This window comes from Grampus griseus, assembly GCF_964374135.1.
Source record: "Grampus griseus genome assembly, chromosome: 12".
In the NCBI taxonomy this organism is placed as follows: Eukaryota; Metazoa; Chordata; class Mammalia; order Artiodactyla; family Delphinidae; genus Grampus; species Grampus griseus.
The window spans coordinates 51,994,983-52,020,011 of NC_139006.1; the positions used below are offsets into that span (position 1 = coordinate 51,994,983).

Here is a 25,029-nt window from a genome sequence, read left to right on the forward strand (position 1 = left end):
CCTGCTTCTGAGTGAGGTTTCTGCTTTGTTCATGCTAAATCAGTTACTGATTCATCCACCTGCTTTCTAACATCCAAAATTTTGTTGGTATCTTTTCCAGTTTTTTTCTCAGTATGTCTATACCTTTTTATATTCCTTTCCTGCCATTCCTCTACTATTCAATCCACCAAGTTTAATCTAAGGTCCAGTTTTATTTTTACAAGTGTCAACTAAAAAACCATTCCATACCAGAATAATCACTGATGCATTAGTAAAGCAACAACATGAAGTGACTGCTCTTAAAATGAGACATGCATAATGATGAAACTGCTTTGTTGATATGTTCTGACCTAGACCTCTAACAAGAGAATCATTCTTTTGTCAGAGGATTGGATTTGGCAAAAACTTTAGTTAAATACACCTTTCTCCTACTTCTCCTTTTTTGGAATGAAGGAAAGTTCTAGTGGTTTTCAATGCAAGAAAAGTTGCATCTTTCTGGTTTCTTTTGAAGAACTCAAAGTAAAATGTGTGATTTCTACAGAGGGCAGAAGAATTCCTTATTGTTTGGGGAGAAGCTGGGTGATGGTGATAATAATAATTACTATTATTTATTGATTGCTTCTGTGTGCAATTTATTTTATAAACAGTGTCTTTTATTAATCCTCAAACTGCCATAAGTAGTTATTATTTACTCCTTTTTACAAAGGATGAAATAACTTTTCTAAGGTTAAGTAATTTGCCCAAGGTTACACAGTGAGTGTTGGGCACATTATCAAATGACTCTAAAATCCATTCTTTTCCCACTTTTCCACCTTGTTAGACTCATACTATTTTAATAACAGCAACAATGATAGCTGATAGTTATATAGCACATAGTCTTTACTAGATGCTGTTTTATACTCTTTATATATATTGACATATTTAATTCTCGTCCCTTAACCTTATGAGGTAAGCACCATCATTATCCTCTTCTATGGAGGTCAAGGAGAGTAAGTAACTTGCTGAAGGTCAATTAGTTACGGCTATAGTGATGTGGACCAGGATTCTAAGACAGTTGTTTGGTTGTTATTGGAGTAGATGAGAATGTTTATATTTGTTCTCATTGATTGCTGAGTCTGTTAAAAGGGCTCTAAACTTTAAAAACAGAAAGTAAATAAATATTTGGGTTCTTTTTTCTTTAAAGCTATGAGAAGATAACATGAAGCAATAAACGTCTTGCCACAGCTTAAGGTTTCTAGTTAGTATACCAACCCTTACCAAGAAAAAGTAATTAAATAGTGGGGGAGCAGGAGAAAGGGGAGGTGTTTTTGTATTAGAGTTCTGGCATTAACATTTGCAGATTGAGAAAAGCTCAAGAATTTTCTCTGAAGTACCCTGTTTATTTTGCTGTACTCTTTAATGTTGTTTCTAATTCCAAGAGAGACTATAATATATATTTCATCCATCCTTAACTATACCAAGAGGCTGAAGATAGCATGCATTATCTTGGCAATGTTTTAGGAGAAAACTCCCATGTCTAGAGTTAGACATTTCGATCTGTTCGAGTACTGCCTGTGTCTAACCTGGACATACACACTGGCTTTGCTTTCCTGTTATGTCTGTGACACTGTAAGACATTCATATAGGAGGAAGCCACTCTAGGGTTCCTGGATGATGCTTTGACTTTGCCGTATTAAATGCCTTGCTTCTTATTAGGCTTGTCCCCTTCTCCCCTCACTCCCTCTCCCAAAAAGTTGCTTTAAAAGGAAGAATAATAAAAGTATTTTGGTCTCTTTCTCCATAACCAGATTGACCCACTGACAGTCTGACTTTATTAGTTCAGACACTTGGCTATGAAAAATTCCTTTTTCATCCTGATTATTGTTTATTTTAACACTTTTGATTTAAGAATGAATGTATTTAATTGCTCTTTATTTTTTGTTATTAACTTACTAAGGTTTTGTGATTTGTGCAGCTAGTTCCTATGACTTTCATAGAAGCTTATACTTCTATGACACATAAAAGACATTTTAGAAAGTTTATACTCCTGCCTCGTTGAGGTAAGCCCCCTATAGCCTACCTTTCCTGCTGATTAGAACTAAAAGCTCTGGACAAAATATAAAAGCAACTACATAAATAATCAAAAGCAGACAGTTGGTGCTGGGAAATTAAAACCTGGAGGGGCAACTAGTTTGGGGTGCGTTTCCTAGTGTTTTATTTTGTTTTGTTTCTTTTTTCCCGTGGTTTTGCCCCCAGTTATGGAGCTGGGCAACAGTGGCTCTGGCAATTAAAACTCTGATAGAAACCTCATTTTTCTATCCAGAGAAATCAAGTAAATGGGTCCTGCATTTAATAGTATGGGGGAGGGATCTTTATGTTTTTTCTACCTTTCCCAGCTTTGCTCCTAAAACAGACCCAGTTGCAAGGCTGCAGCTATAGTAGAAGTGCTACAAGAGAAACCCTGTCTTTCCTGCCAGATAACCCAGAAAGGGGCATCTGTGATGAAGACTAAGGAGGACATCTTAGGAAAAAAAGAGAGCTGGGGAGGGTGTCCCCTCATTTTGTGTATAACCAGCACAAGTACTAGTTTGTGCATGTGTCAGACAAACCCACAACAGCATACCACAGTCTTTGAGAACTGGCCTTCAGTTAGAACCACTCCTCAGAGGAGGTGAGGAAGAACTTGTGGTCTGAACCTAACTGACCTGATTGCCTGTTAAAACAGACAAACAAATCCTCTAGCAGATTATAAAAGATCAAAGGACTGACAGCCAATACAGCATAACATTAAAATGTCCAGGGTATGATTCAAAATTATGCTGCCTACAAAAAAACCAGGAAATTATAAACAATTCTCAAAGGAAAAGAGAGATGCCAACCCCAGGGTCACCCAGATTTTGAAATTTATCAGGGAAAGACTTTGAAGAAGCTTTTATAGCAATTCTGCGTGGCATAAATGTAAACACTTTAAATTAATTTCTCAGTAGAGAAATAGAAACTATTAAAAACAACCAAATGGAAATTTTGGAACCAAAAAAATACAGTATCCGAAATAAAAAATTCACTGGGTGGGCTCATCAACATAGTGGAGTGACAGAAAAAAAAAAGTCAGTAAACTTAAAGATAGATCAATAGATATTTTTCAACTTTTAAAACAGAAAGAAAAAAGAAAGATTGGGGAAAAAAATGAACAGAGCCTTAAAACCTAACTTATGTCCAGAAGGAAGAAAAAGATTACGTACAAAAAGCTGGAAAGAATAACCAATTCTTAAGGGAGAAGTCAGCCTCTGCCAAAAAAGAGTTAAGTCTTTTATATAAGACACAAATCAAGGTAAACTTTCTTTTTAAAATCTTGGGAGCCTTTGCAAGGATATGCTCAAGAATGTCAGTTTGCACAAAATTGTCTTGCAAATAAAGTACTGAAACATTTTCTGTCACAGAGAATGCTAGTTGCCTACCTATTATCTATTCTTCCCTTATTCCTTCTTAAATGAATGCCAGTCTTACTGAGAGTAACAGTGTCGCAGGATAAAACCCGCATTACCCAGCCTCTTTTGCAGATGGGGTGGCACTGGGATACAGGTCTGGCCAGTGAGATGTAAGTAGAATTTGTGCCATGGGGTTTCTAAGAAACTCCCTTAGGAGGGCCCGGGGGTGGGGGTGGGGTGGGAGTGTAGCAGGCTCCACTGTCTGCTACACTCGATTTTATGCCTCTTTTCATCCTTTGTCCAGTCTCTTTTTCCCCTATGGGAGCGGTTCTCAACCAGGGATGATTTTGACCCCCAGGAGAAATTTGGCAGTGTCTGGAGACATCTTTGGTTTTTACAACTGACAGTTGCTAGCAGCATCTAGCAGGTAGAGGCCGTGGGTATTGCTAAACATCCTACAGCGTACAGGACAGTCTCCCACCACAAAGAATCATCTTGTCCAAATGTCAAGAGGCCAGATTGAGAAGCTTTGCTCTATGGAATGCTGACCTGATGTTGCAGATTAAATAGCCATTTTGTGAGTAGAAGGTGGCAAGTCCATGTCTGAACAAAAATATAGAAGGAACTGAAGTCCTGATGACATTGTGACACTGCTGTAACAGCTGCAGACTGTGTTCTTCCAGAGGCTTCATTACAAGAAAAAGAAAACACCTAATTTATTTAAGCTAATGGATTTCTCTTTCCTTACTCATTTACTAACTGGTAGAGTATTTATTTAGAAGTTGTTAGTCATAAAGATTAGGGCAGCTAAAATATAAATAGTAATGAAGAGGTCTTAGGTATTGAAAAGAATAAGGAAGAGCTTATGTTTATCTGGGCAAAGAGGCATTTGAAGAAAGTATCTTTTTCTAAAGATTATCTTGAAGGGAGTTGTACCATTCTGTGGGTTTTTTTAATGAAGAACTTTTCTGTTGTTACTATAACATATTTCATTCTAGTGCCATAATTTGGTCTCCTCAGCTTCCACTAGATCTGTAGTTAGCTTGGATCACATAGGGACTTAACTACCTGAGTCTCCATTGCCTGGGGTTGCAGATCCATTAAAGGGAAAGTGATGGAGGTTAAGCATTGTATATACTATGGAAGGATAAGAGGTAATGTTGGTTGAGCTTTGGGGGATCCCTTTCTGATTATGGGGGCAACATCAAAGCTAAAACACCATGTCTAGCCTTGGAATTCAGTTAAAATGATGCTGTCATTTGAAATCATGCCACACTAAGATCTAAGGAACTAAAGCTGTTTGTTCTGACCAAAAATAGGATAGAGGTATAGCAATCATTGATGGAAACAAAAAATGGAAAATTCAACATAAAAAATTCCCTAACCATGAAATTGCCTCATGTTCTCCAGAAAATGGTATTTCTTTGCTTTAAAAATGCTGGTTTGAAGCTGTCGCAGAGCAATGCCATACTTACCTAAATTATAGGGACCCTTTAAGTAGCCATTTGTGGAATACAAGAAACTTAGTGCACTTGTAAATTTATACCTGTGACAGCCTGATTCTCACTGCAGAATTCTAGGGGTGAAAAACACCCCCAAACCTTCTAATCCATTCCCTTACTATTGTGGGAAATTGTATATCAGTAAAAGATACAGATTGTACCCTAAAGGGTTTCAATCTAATGAAGCTAACAGTAAACATATACTGGGTCTGTCCACTAACATCTCAAAATTAGTGTGACTAAAATTGAACTCTTGATTTCCCTTCCAAACCTGTAACTCTCTCATCTGCCTAGCTCGGTAATTGGCATTCCTATTCTTTCTGTTTCTCAGGAAAAATCTTTGAAGTCATAATTGACATTTTTCTTTCTCTCTCACCCCCAGAGCCAATCCATCACCACATCCAGCCCATTCTAAACATATCACAACTAATACCATTGCTTACCGCCTTCACTGCTTCCACCCTAGTCCAGGTCCACTTTTTACCAGGATTACCTCCTAGATTTTTACCCAGGTGAAATGAAGACCTATATTCACATGAAAACCTATATGTGAGTATTTACAGTGGCTTTATTCATATTCCTTAAAAACTGGAAACAATCCACATGGCCCTACTCAGCAAAAAAAGGAACGGACTGTTAACATACACACTACATACCTGAATCTCCAATGCATTATGCTAAGTGAAAGAAGCGAGACTCAAAGAGTGAGTCCATTTATATGACATTCCTGAAGAGGAAAACTACAGAGACAGAAGCAAATCAAGAATTTTTAAGGCTGATTACAAAGCATGAGGAGTTTTTTTGGTATGATGGAACTCTCTTGATTATTATGGTGCTTACCCGACTGTACTCATTTCTTAAAACTTGAAAAACCATAGACTTAAGGATGAATCTTATTGTACATAAATTGTATCTTTATTCAGAAAAAAAAAAGAATTCATTGTTAGTAAGAGCAGAAGACTTGTCAGTCAGAGTTCAATGTGGGAAACAGAAACCATTCAAGATATTTTAAACAAGAAGGAATTTTATATACTAGGAATAAAAGCTTTGGAAGGGCCTAAGAAGCGATTTTATGTTGGACTTCGGGTGGTGACTTCAGAACAATATAGAACTTATATACTCAGGGCATAATGCTCTGAGACCATCACTGGAGCTATGCTGGAATCCAGAACAAAGCATCTACTGCTGCTGCACTGGTCTCTGGACATCCAGGAAACCACAGAATAGATTCCCACCAGTGAGACCAAAAGGTTAGGAAGCCAGGTCAACAAGCCATTGGTGCTTCTCCTGCTGCCACACTGCTGCTTCTTACCCCAAAAAACTGAAAAATGTTCCCTATTTTGTTAATGCTGGAGAGAATTCTCATGTTTTCACCATTGTCCTTGCCAGCAGAGACAAACAAAGAAGACCCCCAAAATCATGTGAAATAAGCAGAACCTAATTGACATCCAGAGCTCTGGCTAATAGAAGGGAGTCTGTAGTTTCCCACATTTTATAATTAAATGGAGTGTGGAGTAAGCCATGCGTCAGTGGTCAGCACAATATCTAAGCTTCCATCAATAAGGGACTGCTTAATGAATTATGATATGTTATACAGTAGATGAAGGATTTACCCAGGTGGCGGGTATTCTGTAAGCTGGAGTATATAATTGCACTGTTGAGTCTTGGTTATTAAATTCTGGTGCTTTAAATATAGAGCTCTTACATCTAACTGTACTGAAGTCAATATATTGCAGTTTCTATAATCCTACTTTTAAATTTGTGTAGCAAACATTGCTATTTCTTTAAGATAGTTAAATAACTTCTCTTTTTCAAAATTAATTTGAAAGATTACAGGACAAGTTAGACTTCCTAATATCGAGAATGCCATACATAAATTTAGAAAACAAGAATTTTTCGAAATGGTAAATAATATAGAAGAGATCTTTAACAACTTTCTACATGAGGCAGATCAGCTACAGATAAAGGACTAAGTTTATATAGAATATGTAGTAGAACACAGCCTTATCTCTTGGCTGTGAAATGCAAATGTTGCCTTCCAAGTGGCATGTGGATCACTGTTCTCAGAGGAATGCCCTGATGGCATCCTCTCACATATCACCTACGACATAGCTGGTGTACATGCACACTCCTGTGTGTACGTACACCACCAGAATGGGTCTGAGTAGACTCACTGCAAACTTAAAGCTCCAGGGAGAAGTATTTTAGTTCGTGGACACAAGCCTGTTAAGTTCGGCCCTCTCTCACCCCCACAAAATAAAGTTCAAGTTAAAAAGTATCTTTAAATAAAAAATAAGCTATTTTATCTTAAAGTGTACGAGCAATGCGCTTAGAGTGAATTGCCTCAGAAACTAAATGGCCAGACTTCCTCTAACAGATTTTAATTATTTTTATAGTTTTTCCCAAATGAAGACTCACAATAGCCATTTTAAGTAAACTAGAGCAATTCTTTCATCTTCATTGCAAGCTTCAGACCCTAAACAAAGCATGAAGCTGGGCAGTGCACTGTTTAATTTTCAGATTGGATTTTTCATTATGTTTTATGATAACTTTTTATTTTTATCAAGTTGCATGTCAGCCTTCTGTTTAGACTCAAGAAGATTTATGGCAAATGATCTGGGTGTTTATTTGGACAAACATGCAATAAATCAGTCTACTGTTTCAATAAAATGTTATTAATAGAACACATTATTCTGTTCAGTATTATGTTATCTTTAAAATTAAGCAGAACATTAGTGGTAGTGAAACTAGTTTCAATCAATACATTCCTGTAATGAAACCTATTGTATAAGAAACTTCTTTTTAAGGAGGAAAAATGTCCTTAACACAACTACCAACTACCAACTTCTGACTCTAGAGATGGCATTTCACAGTTTCTAAAAATTATTTGGTAGGATTTCTTTGTGTTTGTTTTGGTGTTAAGATAGTTTCCTGAAAGTTACCTTGCAGCAGTTAGTGCGTAAATGTTCCTTAAACGCTTTTTTTTTTTAATTGAAGAATTTAGTTGGCACTTGACCTGGCAGAGACCCACCCAGGTGTGTGCTTCAGTGAAATTGAGGTCAGAGCTGCTGTTGACACTCAGGAGTATAAGAATTGCCAATTTCTCTTCTGATCGTATAGAATTTCTGGTTAAATTTATTAATGGAGTATAGATAGAGGATATAATTTTAATTTTTCAAAATTCATATAATAATGAGAATTTACTAGGAGTGAGCCCCGATTTAAATCCTCTATCACCCACTATACTCCCTATTAAAATTTTAGAATGACGGCTTTAAATTCAAAGGTGGCTAAAGTCTCAGGGTGGTACTGCAGTCTTAGGAGAACTTCACTGCACAGGGACTGGCGGGTTGTTTCTGTTGCTGTCTTCTGTTTAGATAGCAAAGTGCCTTGAGAAAAGGCTGCTATTTGATAATGCCGTGGGAAATTAAAGACCTTTGAATGTTAAATTGTGTATATTTTCCAGTGGAAAATCTCTTAAAACATACTTTATGCTTTTGCTTGGTACACAGTATTGTCATCACACAGCAGTTTAAGGAATCTGGAGACTGGTTGGAATTCCAAGTTTACTCCTTTACTTCTGTGGTTTTATATTTTTAATCTGAATGTAAGAAATAGAGATTATCTTACTGTGGTTTTATTCTCATTAAATTGTTAAGAAGTGGTTTTGGGAGATGAGAGTTATGTTAAGATGAAAAAATAATTATGAAAATCTAAGCCATCATACATATTCTACTGGCTTAGGATAAAGTTTCCATAGTCCATCAGGCAAATAATTTGATCATGTTGCTGTAAGACTAACAGTAAACAAGCGAGTTCTAATACATTCTTTGAATACCACTGCTAACATTTAAATGCAGATGGTTATCATATTTTTTCATACCAGTAGGAGACTACTTAAAATCTGCGTTGGAGTGAAGCATAAGGTAGCAAGCAGTACACTTGATTCTGGTTTTTATCTTTCTTAGTTCCACCTCAGAACTTTTAAATGCTACATTTCTGAAGGAAGGTTCATTTTTGTGTTATGACTGTGAACACCTGTGAACCACTGGGCTTAATTTGTTTACAGCTGACAGTGATTGTGTGTGGAGACTGTGGCAGCAGTTGGCAAGGAGCAACTGACCATTTCGTTATCTCTGCATTGTCTTATTTTTCTTGTTTCCCCAACATTTTAACATCATCTATGTTTTGTGAAGTTATTTGTAGGTTTTTTTTTTTTTCCTAGTAGTTATCTGGTTTGGTATTAAGGTAATTCTGGCTTCACTAAATGAATTGGAAATTGTTTCTTCCTTTTTCTATTTTCTATCTTTGTGATATTATAATTTCTTTAATTGACATGGAGGTATTAAGATGTTCTCTTTTATCTTCAGTCAGTTTTGGTAATTTCTGTCTTTTAAGGGATTTGTACATTTCATAAGTTGTCATATAAGTAGCATGAAGTTGTTCATAATATTCCTTTTTCAACTTGATGATGTCTGTGGCATTGCATCTGTGTGCCCCTTTTTCATTTTGATGATTTGTATCTTTTTTCTTGATCAATCTTATTGATTTTTTAACAAAACAGCTTGTATTAGATTTTCTCTATTGTTTGTTTTCTATATCATTTATTTCTGGCCTTATGTTAATTTTTCCTTCTATTTATTTCAGTTTTAATTTGCATTTCTTTTTCTAACTTCCAAGATTGACATTTAGATCATTGGTTTGGGACTTTATTCTTTTCATTTAAAATTACAGATTTACACATTTAAACATTTAAAGTTATAAACATTTAATGTTATAAATTTCCCTCTGAGAACTCCTTTACCTGCATCCCACACTTTCTTATGTTGTGCTTTTTTTTTTCAAAATATTTTCTTTTTTTTTTTTTTTTCGGTACGTGGGCCTCTCACTGTTGTGGGCTCTCCCGTTGCGGAGCGCAGGCTCAGTGGCCATGGCTCACAGGCCTAGCCGCTCCATGGCATGTGGGATCTTCCCGGACCGTGGCACGAACCCGTGTCCCCTGCATTGGCAGGCGGGCTCTCAACCACTGCGCCACCAGGGAAGCCCCAAAATATTTTCTAATTCCCTTTGTGTTTTCCTCTTTGAACGGTTTATAATCATTTATAAATTTTTCTTAATTTCAAATTTTTGCAGATTTCTCAGATAACTTTCTGACATTTATTGCTAATTTAATTCCTCTGTGTCAGAAAATGGAGTCTCCACAATTTCAATATGTTGAAATTATTGAGACTTGTTTTATATCCTGTGATACGACCTATCTTGCTGAATAGTTCATCCACATGTAAAAGTAACCTAATCTACAATTATTGGATGGAGTAGTCAATATATAGCAATAGGGTCAATGTTTTTATAGTATTTGTTCAGGTCTTCTATATACTTACTGATTTGGGGTCTGTTTTTTCTGTCATTAACTGAGAGCTTTGAAAGCTCCAAATATGATTATGGATTTATTTTTCTTTTTATTTCTATCTTTCCTTCACATATTTTGAATTTCAGTTATCAGATGCCTTTGCATTTAGGATTGTAATGTCTTCTTGGTGCATTAAGTTCTTTCATTTTGTAACATGCTTCTTTGTCCCTGATAATATTACTTGTTCTGAAATACCTTGTATGATATTAATATAGCCACTCCAGCTTTCTTATAATTAGAATTTGTAGAGTATATTCTTCTCCATCCTTCTAGTTTTCCCTATCTTTGTCTTTATAATTAAAGTAGGGTTCTCATAGTTGGATTTGGCATGTAGTTGGCTTTGGTTTATAATCCTGTCTGATATCCCTGGCTTTTTATTGGAGTGTTAGTATCTTTTACACTTGATTAATTATCCAATATGGTTGGGTTTAAATCTACCATCTTGTAATTTATTTTCTGTTTTTCACCAATTTTTCAGTTTTTCTTTAGTTTTTCCTGCCTTTTTTTATTAATTTTTATTGGAGTATAGTTGCTTTATAGTGTTGTATTAGTTTCTTCTGTACACCAAAGTGAATCAGCTGTATATATACATATGTCCCCCCTTCTTTCCCATTTAGGTCACCACAGAGCACTGAGTTTCCTGTGCTATACAGTAGGTTCTCATTAGTTACCTATTTCATACATAGTAATGTATATATGTCAACATTTTTAGCATTATCTCTACTTGGGGCTCATTTTTTTGTTTTTGTTGTCTTTTCTTTTTTGCCTCTTTGATCAGGTCTTTATTCAGAATTAACTGTCCGAAATGATCTGACCTTTATGGAATGCACAAATTAAAGTTTATGCAGCAGGCTTCTTTTCTTCTGTGGTGGGTTTCTTTTCTGTGGGCTTCTTTTCAGCTGGTGGTTTTTTGGTCACTGCAGCCTTTTTCCCCACAAAAGCCTTCTTCTTAACACCAGCAGCCTTCTTTCCTTTCTTCTCCACCACAGGCTTCTTGCCCAGAACCCCTTCCTCATCCGATATGGCTGCTAACGCTTCTGCTGCCTTATCCATCCAGAGTTTGTGATTCTTCTCCTAGAGAAGAATTATGTCCATCCAGTGCATGGTCTTTGCATATGGGTTTAGCTTCAGCGTGATTCTCAGGTTTTTCAGTGGATTCTTCTTCTGGACTCACAGATGAATCTGTGTGGTGTTCTGAGGGCTCTTTGGATCTCTGGGCTTTTCAAGATTCTGCAAAGGTCTGTTTTGAGTATCTTGCACATGGGAAGGTTGTAGTTGCTCTTGAAGGAGGCAGCTTCACGCCAAATGCCATACAGATCATCTTACTTGTGGAAAGTACTTTCAGTCCAAAGGCAGAAATGTCCCATGTGCTCATCAGGAGTAAGTTGCAAGATGTTCAGTTTGCTTACACTAAGCAGAGTAATTCCAGGGATGTTTCTGAAGGCCTCAGTGATACCGTTGTCCTCATTATAGATGATGCAGGGTTCCCTACCCTGGATATGACACAGTTTCTCATTTTGCCTTTGCCAGCTCTCATTTGCTGTGAGCCATAGACCTTTTTGAAATCATTCCATGCCTTAAGAAGGCCTGTTAGATTTCTTAAGAAGCAAAACAGCCTCCTTGTTCTTCTTGTAGCCTTCAGCTTTATCTTCAGCCACCAAAGGAAGTTCAGGAATTTCCTCAATACAATGACTTTTAGACATAACCAGTGCTGATAAGGCCGAGGCATCCAGAGCAGAGCAGATGGCATATCACTTCTGTGTTGTGTTCACTCTGCGGTGCCAATGTTGCCAGGTTCTGGTTGGCACAGACATGTGGCCCCCATGATACTTATTTACAAAGGCACCCTGGCCAGAACAGTCAGTCCAACTGCCTCGAACCCTGGAAACTTGAGCCAGAGCCTAGCCAGCACCCAAAGACTCAGCACTGGTTTGATGACCTGCTAATTCACTGACAGCATAGGGCTATCTGCTGTGTTTGTGCAAGTTGGTGTGAACAGAGTTCACAATATCTGGTTGAGCAGGAGCCTTGAACACAGCAGGTAAAGTGACATTTATGCCAGATGACTCCTCCTTTTAAGAGAACACTGATATCAGTGGATGAGCACATGCCATGGCAGTGAGAGGAGAAGACTACGCTCCTCTCGACCTGGCGGCTCCCATGGGAAAAGCTTGGGCTCATTATCTTTGTTTTAGGTAAATTTTAAATATGAAAAGATATTGCTTATATTTCCATTTTCTGGAAGTCTTTATTCGTTTGTTTCCAAGTTTCCATTTAGTATTATTTTATTTATACCTGAAGATATATGTTTGTTTGTTTGTTTATGGCCATACAGATTATCTGGTAATAAATTCTTCTATCTTTTGTTTGTGTGAAAATATCTATTTCACTTTCAATTTTAAAGGAAATTTTTATACAGTTCTGGCTTAGCAGTGTGTTTTTGTTTTCTATTCACCACTTCTAAAATATTCTATAATTTCTTCTGGTTGGTATGTTTTTTTCTAATGAGATTTTAAAATAAGATTCATTCTTATTCTATTTCTTTGTATGTCATGTGTTTTTTAATCTTCCTGCTCAAGAACTTTCTATCACTAGTTTTTAGCAAGTTGATAACGGTGCCCCTTGGTGTTCTTTGTGTTTTTCTGCTTGAGTTTCATTGAGCTTCTTGGGTCTGTGGGTTTATAGATTTTATTAAATTTAATATTTTAAATCATCATTTCTTCATATATTTTTTCTATCTTCACCTCTGCTGTCACTGCAATTACATGTATCACTTGTATCATTCCACAAGTTACTAAGGCTTTGTTCCCCAATCTTAATTTTTTTCTCTGTGTGTTTCAGTTTGGATAGTGTCTATTTCTGTGTCTTCAAGTTCCTTAAGCAACATCTAATCTCCTGAAACTTTTACTGCATGGAGTTAACATTTTAGATTTGTCACTTTTCATCTATTGACTATCATTTGGTTATTTTTTATATCTTATTATTATGTTCATGTTTTTCTTTAAATCTTTAATTATGTTGGGCTTATTTATAATAGATTTTTTAAAATCCTCATATGCTAATTTGTCATTTCTGGGTTTTTTCCTCTTGATTGACTAGTCAAATTTCATTGTATGTCTTGTAATTTTTTATTGGCTGTTCGTTAGTGTGTATGTTACATTAATGAGTATCTAGATTTTGTTGTCTTCCTTTTTAGAGTGTCCTAGCGGGCATTTAAGTTATTGGTAGATCTTGACTTCTCAGAAGCTTATGTTTAGGCTTTATTAGGACTAGTCTGTAGGCTAGATTTTTCTCTAACAACCATTTAGTTAGCTCTTTCTGGGTTCTCAATAGGACTGAGTATCCTGGGATCAGCTATGACTTTCTCATTCTGACTGGTCAAAACTTGTACACCTCCCTGTTCCGTGTGACTTCTGGGAACTGTTTTACTTCCAACTCCCTGGTTGTTCTTTTCCCAGGCTATCGCAGTTTAGCTCTACACATGTGCAGTCTTGGCATTCAGCAAAAACTCAAACGGCCTATGTGCCGATTACTCAGCTATTTTTCTGAATAGCTCTCTCTTCTCTGGGACTCTGTTCTGTAACTTGTAGCCACCTCAGCCTCCCTGAACTCCGATCTCTGTCTCCGTAATTCACCAAGACTTTTGTGTTCTGCTTAGCACTACCCTCCCTCTAGCGTAGTCTGGGATGTTTGTCCAAACAGAAATGAAGGACCATTGTAGGGCTTAGCTCATTTGCTTGCCTTCTTCCAGGGATCATATACCTTTACTAGCTGCTGTCCAATGTCTGAAAACAGTTGTTTTATATATTTTTTCTAGTTTGTAGTGGACAGGTAAGTGTATCCCCCTCTATAATACCCCAAAATGGAAATTTTCATTGAAACTATCTTTTAAATGTAGTTTTTAAATTTTAGCATACAAATTTAATGGTATTCTTAAGAAAACAAAGAGGCTTTATGGGAGGGAGAAAGTGTATTGTGAGCATAACAAATGCAGAGTAACAAAACCTTATAGGAGATATAGTATTGAATGCTTTTTGCTCTTTTAAAGAAGGTAAAAATATAACCTTATGGACCAGAAAAATACTTAACTGAGAAAATTTAAGGGAAGAGAAGATACATTGTTGTCAGATTTATTGTAACTTGTAATTAAAGCCCAAATTGATGTGTAATAGGAATCTTGTAAAGAATACTTATTTTGAGAGTCCAAAGTAATAAAAGAGAAATAGAGATTAAATAAGAACTACAGAAATATAAATATCTGGCCTTCACGCTGGAAACCAAACTTCATGGTTTTGGCTCTAGATTCAGTTACTTTGGGCATGTCTTTGAGCTTTATTAACATCTCCTTATAGGAATCAGATTTAACTCTTAATAAAAATAAACTTTGGGGACTTCCCTGGTGGTGCAGTGGTTAAGAATCCGCCTGCCAATGCAGGACACTCGAATCCGTGTCCTGGTCTGGGAAGATCCCACATGCCGCAGAGCAACTAAGCCCATGCGCCACAACTCCTGAGCCTGCGCTCTAGAGCCCGTGAGCCACAGCTACTGAGCCCATACACCACAGCTACTGAAGCCCATGCGCCTAGAGCCCATGCTCTGCAACAAGAGAAGCCAACACAATGAGAAGCCCGCACACTGCAACCAAGAGTAGCCCCCGCTCTCCACAACTAGAGAAAGCCCGCACACAGCAGCAAAGACTCAACACAGCCAAAAATAAAATAAATTAAATAAATAAATAAAGAATTCTCTTTAAAAAAATAAAATGAAATAAACTGTGACTTCACCCACTAAAAGGTGCTCTATCAGGTATATCCCATGTGCCTTCTGTATGATGCAGTACTTTGTGAAAATCTGTTAATACCCTGAAAGGATAGAGAAATGAAATGTAGTTACGGATAGGTTAATTATCCTCTGCATCCCAAGGGTTTATGTGTGCTCTTGTCATAAGTAGATTTGGTCTTAAAATAAAAGCAAATTCAGATAACGTAGGAAGGAGAAAATTTAATCAACATTGTTGAACAAAAGAGCTGAATGAGGTTCATCTGCTACTGTGCAGAACTAAAAGATGCTGAAAAGTAATGGATATAAAATAAGAATAAAGGGGAGAGCAAAAGGAGTGAAAAGAACTCCAAATATACTTTTCTTCTATTAGTTACATATAGAACGCACAGAGACTTTTGAGAAAAAGATACTTTGTGGACAGAAGGTACCCACTTTAATGGGAAAGAATTATTTGTTCCAATATTCACAAAAAGAGGATAAATAATAAATGTTTAGGTATAAACCAGTCATAGAGGAGGAGACCAGAGCAGGAAAGGAAATTGTGTTTGGCCCATTGTATGAGGTAAGGGAATGAAAAATATCTGAACACTGACTTCCCACAGCCAGATGGAACACATTCATCAAGTCAGGAGGCATTTGGTAGCACAGTGGTTCTCAAAATGTGTCTCCTAGACCAGCAGCATCAGCATCACTTGGGAAATTTTCTAAAAATGCAGATCCTCAGGACCCAACTCATACCTACTGAATTAGAAACTCTGGCAGTGGGACCCAGAAATCTGCATTTTTAACAAGCCCTCCAGGTGATTCTTATGAACACTAAAGTTGGAGAATATTTGTGCTAGTGTAATAGAAATAAATGTCTTCTGTTAATCAAACTGCTGGTGAGTCCTATCACATGCAGCATTTTATAAATACATCTTCCTGAATTATCTTCTTGGTACAGATAGGTTAGAAATATTTTCTGTCTGAAGAAATGATCAGTGTGCAGTGTGCTTAATCACACAAGTACTAGAAAACAGGAAAAGTCTATAAGATGGAAACTGACAAGTCTCTTTGTCATCACTTCTATCCATTCTTTATGTCCTTTTTCTATGATTTTTCTGTGTAGATAGAAGGATTTAAACTAATTTTGGTTTGGAGTGAGGTAATCAAATATGCAATTTTTAACACAAAAATGAGTCCTTTGAGTTTAAAATAGTTTTTAAAAACCTGTATGAACTGTACTAAAGTGTTATTTTTTCAATGTTGCTCTTCCTTTCCTCTCTCCTCTACTCTTCTCTGCTCCCCTCTGTTCCTCTCTACTTCTCCACGATGCCTCAGCTTTCTCCCCTCTGCCTTTCCCTCAAAGTATGCCTTCCGAGGAGAAGAGAGGTTCTGTGTCAGGTTTGGGTTTACGAATATTAGGAAGGTCTTACATTAATGACTGTTTCTGTTTTCTTAATAGTGCCAAAAAAGTTCTCACTCTGTTTTGTAAGCACTTGATTGCAGGTGTGTTTGGTGCTGCCTAGCAACTTTGGCTGCCCTGTGAAAGAAACCACACTTGGTCAGAGTGATTTCCAGAGAGCGTTGAAAGGCAACATTGTGACAACTAAGGAAAATGCCTTTCTTGCGGACTAAAGTAGGCTGATTTAGCAGTCTTTCATAGCCAAGTTAACAAACATGTACAGTTGTTTATTTGTATTTCCAAGAAATATATTAAATACCTTATGGATTAGCAGCCACTTTATGCTGGACACCCATTGCACCAGCCTGAAAAATATTAACTGGGAGAGGAACTATAACTGTGACTAATATTATACTAATGAGCAAGACTTCCAGGTTTGAATACTTCTTGGGAAGAAGCCGATTGTCCTGTCCTTCTCGCTAAGAGATTAATCAAAATCACGTTGACTGTAGTGTCATTTAAATTACTAGGTGTTTAGGACTCCGCTAATAAACCTGATAGACTGAGGATGCTGTCTGTGCCTACCCAAGTTGTGCCAGTCTTCCTAGGTGAGACTTATTGGTGGAAGCCCTTTACATACAGGTCATTTAGACGGATCGGCTGTGTTGAACAGATGATGGCATGCACAGATATTCCATACAGTTTGACTTGTTTAGTTCTTGTTGAGACGTGTAGAAACATGAAGGCTGTTGCGAGTAGGCCAGTCTGTGCTCACAGGTACCTGCTTTTTGTATTGGGTTGGCCAAAAAGTTCTTTCAGGTTTTCCTGTAAGATGTTATGGGAAACCCGAACGAACTTTTTTGCCAACCCAATATTTGGAATCATTGCCAAGAGTAATGGCCTGGTTTAAATGCCTGGGTTCACTCCCTTCCATCCTACATGAAAAGTGCTGTGAGAATTCAGGTTTGTGTTGTTGCTACCCATACCCCTTCCCTCCTCCACAGCAGCATTTTAGGACAGTTTTCTGTGAGCAGGGCTTCTCCTACTTTCTAGACTTAGTCTAAAGAACTAATTTAAGTTTTTGTGCTCTTTAGACTGTTTCAAGCTTAAATAATCATCCTAATCATGATCTCAGCCAAAATATGTCCAAAAGTTATCAGTATACAGTATATCATAATGATTTTCAGGCCCTAAAGAAGCTATATATTATAAATTGTGCAGTGATTAATTTTTGATTTGAGTATTCATCATCACTCCCTCTCAGCAGTGAAGTAAGCAACATCTGCCCCACTTGTATTTTTTGTTGTCATTATAGTTAACTACCTCTTTCCACCTGTTTTCTACAAATTGTATTGTTCTCTAATTCTATATTGTCATTAAGTATTCAGGGCATTGTGTAATAAATCTCTCCCAAATCAAGTTACTTTCCAGCCAATAGGCTCTAAAGGCCCACCTGAAACAAGATGAAGTGTGGATCTCCTGTATTAATGACATGTTGTCTATCATAGCAGAAGGGACCTTGTAAAGAAATCTTGAGGCAAGTAAAAGAAGTGGAAAGGGTTCATTGAGCCTCTGTCATTCACCCCAGTTATTCTTCATCAAAAAGCCTGATTTTTATTGTCTTTATACTACTTAAAAAATGACAAATGACCTTGTAATTAGTTTGTTTACTAATTTGTCTCTTTCCACGAAAATGTGGATTTTCATTACAGCAGGCTCATTATGTTTGATGGTTCCGTAGTACCTAGATCAGTATTTAGTACAAGGTATGCATTCAGTAAATGTTAGTGAATGAATGAATGTTGTCTTTTTATTATAAAATTCACCCATTTTAAAGGTGAATGATGCTGATAAATTTATAGAATATACAACCATCACACAATCCAGTTTTATGACATTCAACCAGCATTGGTCCATTAAGGACCATGCCTGCTGAAGGATCCCTCATGCCCTGTTGCAGTCATTCCTATTACTACCCTCAGCCCTAGGCAACCACTAGTCTGCTTTCTGCCTCTATGCATTTGCCTTTTCTGGACATTTCATATAAATAGGGTCATACAATAGAGAGCCATTTACATTTGGTTTCTTTCCCTTAGCATCATTTTTTGAGGTTCATCCATGTTGGAGCATGTATCAGTAGTTTGCTTCTTTTTATTGCTGAATACTTCTTTTTATTGTTCCATTTTATAGATACACCACATTTGGTTTCACAGTTCACCAGTTAATAGAGATTTGGAATGTTTACAGTTTTTGGCTATTATGAATAGTGTCATCGTGCACATTTGTGTTACAAGTGTTTATGTGGACATATGTTTTCATTTCTCTTGGATAGGTACCTAGGAGAGAAATTGCTGGGTAGTATGGTAATTTTATGCTTAATTTTTGAAGAAATTACTAAACTGTTCCCAAATGGCCATATCATTTTACATTCTCACCAACAGTATATGTGAATTCCAGTTTCTCCAACTCCTCATTTTCTATATTTTTGGTTATCACCATTATAGTAGATGTGAAGTACTTTCTCTCCTTGGTTTTAACAGGGTATTCACTTTATTTTCTTAAAATTAATCAATCAATTAATTTCGTCTGTGTTGGGTCTTCATTGCTGTGTGCGGGCTTTCCCTAGTTACAGCGAGCAGGGGCTACTCTTTGTTGTGGTGCGTGGGCTTTTCAATGCAGTGGCTTCTCTTGTTGCAGAGCATGGACTCTAGGCGCGCAGCCTTCAGTAGTTGTAGCTCACGGGCTCAAGAGCACAGGCTTAGTAGTTGTGGTGCACGGGCTTAGTGGCTCTGAGGCATGTGGGATCTTCCCAGACCAGGGCGCGAACCCATGTCCCCCTGCATTGGCAGGCGGATTCTTAATCACTGCGCCACCAGGGAAGTCCCAGGCTGTTCACTTTAGCTTTCCTAATGTTTAATAATGATGAGCATCTTTTCATATGGTTATTATCCATTTGTATGTCTTCATTGGTTAAAGGCCTACTATATCTTTTGCCCATTTATTTACCCATTTTTAAATTGAGTTATTTTTCTCATGGAAAAAAAATCCTTGTGTAACTGGAACCACACAGTTCAAACCCTGTGTTGTTTAAGGGTAAAATTGATGTTTGTATATGGATCTTGTATTTTGTGACCTTGCTGAACTAACTATTCTAGTAGTTTTTCTGTTTTGTTTGTAGATTCCTCAGTATTTTCCACATAAAGGATCATGACGTCTACAAATAAGTTTTCCTTTCTTTCCATAATGTCTTTTTTTTTTTTTGCCTTATTGCACTGACTAAAACTTTTAGTATAGTGTTGACTTGAAGAGATGACAGTGGACATGCATATTTTGTTTTTGATCTTTTTCCATTAAGTACTCTTAAATAAAACCTATAGCTATAGGTTTTTTTATAGATACTGTTTATCAAGTTAAGAAAGTTCTCTTCCTATTTTGCTGAGAGTCTTTATTGTGAATGGTTGTTGAATTTTGTCAAACGTTTTTTCTGCTTCTGTTTAGATAATTGTGTGGTCTTGGTTTTTGTTTTTCATTCTATGAATACACTGTATTACTTGAATTGATTTTTTTGATGTTAAGCCAACCTTACATTCCTGAAATAAATCTCACTTGATCATTGTGTATAAGTTCTTTTATCTTATGTGAGATTTGGTTTACTAATATTTTGTTGATGATATTTAGGTCTACATTCTTAGAGAGACTGATCCTTGTTTTTCTTAAGATATCTTTGGCTTGATATTATCGTAATACTAGCCTCATAGAATGTGTTGAGAAGTGTTTCCTCCTCTACTTCCTGAAAGTTTGTGAATGGGGGTTATTATTTCTTTATATATTTGAGAGAATTAATCAGTGAAGCCATCTGGGCCTGAACTTTCCTTTGTGGAAAGATTTTTTTTATTACTTGTTCAGTTTCCTTATTAGTTATGAGTTCTATTAGTTTTCTATTTATGTGTCACAAATTATAATAAATTTAGCACTTTAAAACAACATTCATTGATTATTTCACAGTTCTATAGGTCACAAGCCTGGTTGATCTTGATGGGGTTCTCTGCTGAGTGTCCCACAAGGCTGAAATGAAGGGGTCCCCTGGCCTGGGCTCTCCTGTGGACAATCTGAAGAAGAATCCACTTCCTAACTCATTCAGGTTTTGGTATAATTCAGGTCCTTGCAATGTAGGACTAAGGTCCCCTTTTCCTTGCTTACTGTCATCTGGGTGCCACTCTCAACTTTGACAGGCTGCCCACATTTCTAATCACCTGGCCCTGTTCATCTTCAAGCCAACAACAGCATGTTGATTTCTTCTTGTTTTTTCAAATCTCTTTGACTTCCCCTTCTTCTACCAGCTGAAGAAAACTTTCCTTTTAAAGCACTTCTATGATTAGATTAGACCCATCCAGATGATCTTTCTTTTGCCATATAACATAACATAATCATAGTAGTAACACCTTTTGACTTCTTCTTAGATCCATGATTTATTTAGACATGCATTAATTTTTAAACATTTGAATTCCCAAATTATTTTCTGTTGTTGGTTTCTGATTTAAATTCATTATGTACAGGAAATATATTTCACATAATTTCAACCCTTTGAAATTTGTTAAGATTTGTTTTATGCTGTAGCAAAAAAAAATTTTCCCCAAAGAATGTTTCATATGATTTCTATTGTTGTTAGACAGAATGTTCTATAGATGTCAGGTCAGGTTGGTTGGCTTATCGTTCTTTTATGTTTTTGCTGATTTTCTGTTTAGTTATTCCACCTTGTGTTGAAAGTGGAGTATTGAAGTCTCCCATTTCTTATTATTAAATTGTTTATTTCTCCCTCAGTTTTTTTCAAGTTTTGATTCATGCGCCTTGAGAATTCAGCTGTTAGGTTCATATAATAGTTTATAATAGTTTATAATCACTTTTTTTCTTATAAATTGATCATTTTATCAATAGGAAATGTCCTTCATCACTAGTAATATATTTTACTTAAACATATTAGCATAGCTACTTTAGTTCTCTTATGTTACTATGTGCATGGTATATCTTTTTCCATCCTTTTACTTTCAGGCTATTTATGTGTGAATCTAAAGTGTGGCTATTATAGATAGCATACATTTGGATCTTGTTGTTTTATCTAGTTTGACAATCCCTGCCTTTTTCTTGGAAAGTTTAATCCATTTGCATTTAATGTAATTGTGATATGGTTGGATTTATATCCTGCATTTTGCTCCTTTTTTTCTTTATATCTCATGTGGTTTTTTTCCTCTGCTGCTTCTTCACTGCCTTCTTTTGTGTTAAATAAATGTTTTGTAGTGTAACATTTTAATTCCTTGGCTATTTTTTAAATCATTGCTCTTGTGATTACAATATGCATTTTAATTTACCATAATCTCCTTAAGATGAATTCTAACAGTATTCCAGTAAAATATAAGCTTGGCTCCAATATAACATTTCCTCCCTACTCTACTATGCTATTGTTGTCATACACATAATCTTTTCATGTTAAAAGCCCAATAATACTGTTTTATAACTGTGATTTTTATGTAATTGTCTTATAAAGCAATTAAGAATTCACACATATACAAATTCTTTTACGTTTACCTACAAGATTATCTTTTCTGGTGTCCTTTATGTCTGTACAATGAAGTAACTGGTGTAAATTTCTGTTTAGCCTAAAGGATTTCATTTAACATTTCTTATAGAGCAGGTCTACCAGCAACTATTCTCTAAGTCTTTTTGTTTTGCTTTGCTTTGTTTTTAAACATAGAAATATCTTTATTCTGCCTTCATTTTGAAGGATAGTTTAGGTGGATATAAAATTCTTGGTTGACAGTTTACTCCTTTTAGAACTTTGTACCATCCCACTGCCTTTTTGTTCAACTGTTTTTGATAAGCTGTTAGTTGTTAATATTTTTTTTAGCAGTATCTTTCCATTTATTTGTGTCTTCCTTGATTTCTTTGCGTGCGCACGTGCGCGTGTGTGTGTATGTGTGTGTAATGTGTTCTTGTTCCCTATATGTAATAAATCATTTCCCTTACTCCTTTGAAGATTTTCTTTTTGCTTAGCTTTAAACAGCTTGACCATAACTTGTCTAAATGTGGATCTTTTATGTTTATCCTTCTTGGAATTTGTTGAGCTTCCTGGATCTGTGGATTAATATTTTTCATCAAAATAAAAATATTTTGACTGTCATTTATTTTTTTCAAATATTTTTCTCCCCCATTTCTCTTTTCTCTCTTTCTGGGACTTCCATGTCATGTATGTAGGTATTCTTGGTCACCCACAGGTTTCTGACACTAATTATTCTTCATCCCTTTTTTTCTTTTTCTGCTCTTCAGATTAAATAATCTCTGTTGACCTACTTTTAAGTTTACTGTTCTTTCTTCTGCTATTTCACATCTGCTGAGGAGCCCCTCTACTAAATTTTTCATTTTACTCATTATACTTTTCAATTCCAGTATTTCCATTTGGTTCTTTCATATATATTTTTTCCCTCTATCTCTTTGCTGAGATTCTCCATTTGTTGTCAATATCATGCTTTCCTTTAATTCTTTAAATGTGTTTTTCTTTAGGTCTTTCAACATATTTATAATAGCTCTTTTGAAACCTTTGTAAGTCCAATATTTGGGCCCCTTCAGAGACAGTTGACTTTTTTTTTCTTAACATGGGTAACCCTTTCCTATTCCTTTGAAATTCTTGTAATTTTTTCATGGAAAACTGGACGTTTTATGTAATATATTGTAGCAACTCTGGCTTCTTATTGAAGGTTATTTTTGTTGCTGTCCTTTTCTTTGTTTGTTTTGTGACTTGCCTGTGTTAATTCTGTAGAATATATTTCCCTTCAATGTGTGTCCACTGATGTCTCTGCTCAACCTTTTCCTGTTTTCTTTTTAAATGTAGCTTCATAGGGGACAGTGCTGAGTCAACATAACTTAATTAGCAAATAGTTAATGATTGTTGATAGGTTGTGCTCAAATACCTTGAGTCAATATGGCTTCCACCCTTTGCCAATGGATGTTTGTGAGTTGGGGAATGCTTTCACTGTCTGCCATGCCTTTTCATGTTGCTATTTTCTAAGCTAGTAGTAATGTAAAAAACTTTAAAATTAAGCTACCAATGGCAGGCAAAATGGCACCTTTGTTGGTTCCATATGCTTGATTGTATAAGGTGAATCCCTCAAAATAGGAAGCAAGTACCGTATTTGAAGACATCTCAAACAAAATGGGTAGGAGTTTTGACCTTTAACTTCATAATTCATGCACTATAACATTTCACGCATTTTGCTTTCTAACTTTATTTAAAACTCTGTTTAGCATTTACTTTTTTGAGGAATTCTCAGACATATCATTATTCAGTTGCAAAGTATCCCTTTTCAGTTTCTCTAAAATAAATAGCAATAGTCCCTGGATTTATGAGCTTTGTGAGACAGATAAAGTGGTAGTTGAAAGCATTAAGCCAGCCATAACTAGCATGAAAAGGAGCCACTTCTACACGTTTGGGTGATTCACATTGAAGGTCATTGTATATTGATACTGCTTTCTCTTTGTGAAAAAGGTTGTTCTTGGTTATTTTGCTGTTTGGCCTTCAATCTAAATGTTCACCAGTCTTTCCATTGTTTTTTTTCTTTAGGCCGTGTTCTTAATGACTTTGTAGCACTTGAAGTTATATCAGCCATAGACTTCTTTGCAGATTGTCTCTGATGGTCCTCAATGTGGATTCCTTTATGCTCGTTGCTCAGGGAATGACACATTCCCATGTTTCTTTCCAAATACTTTATTATATCAAGCTTCTCCTCAATACTTGAAACTTGGCTTTTGCATGTACTGCTTGATGTTTCTGAACCAGGATGCTTAGACATTTAGGAGATTGTTTTCTTATATTGAAAAGTTCACAATGTAAAAGGATAGCAAAGCACAACCTTGTAGTGTTACATTCCTGAGGAACTGAGATAACTGATGGTTGTTTCAGGTGTGTGGGTGTGTGCATTGTGTAAATTCCTACATGGACCAGTTCAGCTGGGTGCAGTTTTCTGTGTTCACGTAGTGTGTTTCACAAAAAGAACTGTTCAGGAGCAAACATGAAGTTTGCATTATTTTCAGATTATTCCCTAATATATAAATCATGTTGGAACAAATCCATCTTTTCAAAGTAGTGTTCTAATAGACTCACTGTGTTCTAGATGATTTGGGTCAGGGCTTCCTAAATTACCTGTGGTGAAGAACCAGGTTTGATTATTTTTGTCCATCTCCATGGACTAAAACTTTTTAAAAATTTATTAAAAATTAAATACTATAAAATGAAATGTGACATTTTTATTAAAAGTTTCAATAGGCAGATTATATTTTAGTAAACATAATCTGAACAGGCACAACATAGGAAAAAATGATAAAAAGCTTCATTGAAAGTATGCATACAGGTGATTAATACAGAGAATGACTATTACATAACTTTTTCTTGTTTGCAATCATAACTAAAAAAAAAAAAAAAATGTATGTGTGAAATCACAATTCCCCCAGAATAAGTGCCTGTACACACTTTGAATGAGCGCCAGCTATATCAGTAGTACTATGTATGTTAACATT

At 36.1% G+C, this 25,029-nt stretch overlaps 1 protein-coding gene and 1 pseudogene across 4 annotated transcripts in view; one reads left to right on the plus strand and one right to left on the minus strand.

Moving 5' to 3' along the window:
• Positions 1-25,029, plus strand: part of KIAA1328 — a gene marked incomplete at its 5' end in the record, with an annotated part of 379,366 nt that overhangs the window by 180,367 nt on the left and 173,970 nt on the right. The window lies entirely within an intron of this gene.
• The window catches only part of LOC309831243 (large ribosomal subunit protein uL4-like), a 42,859-nt pseudogene continuing 28,968 nt past the window's right edge, over positions 11,139-25,029 (minus strand). Inside the window, exon 2 of the transcript in view lies at positions 11,139-12,430. The product of the transcript in view is annotated as a large ribosomal subunit protein uL4-like (transcript). The remainder of the gene's footprint in view (positions 12,431-25,029) is intronic.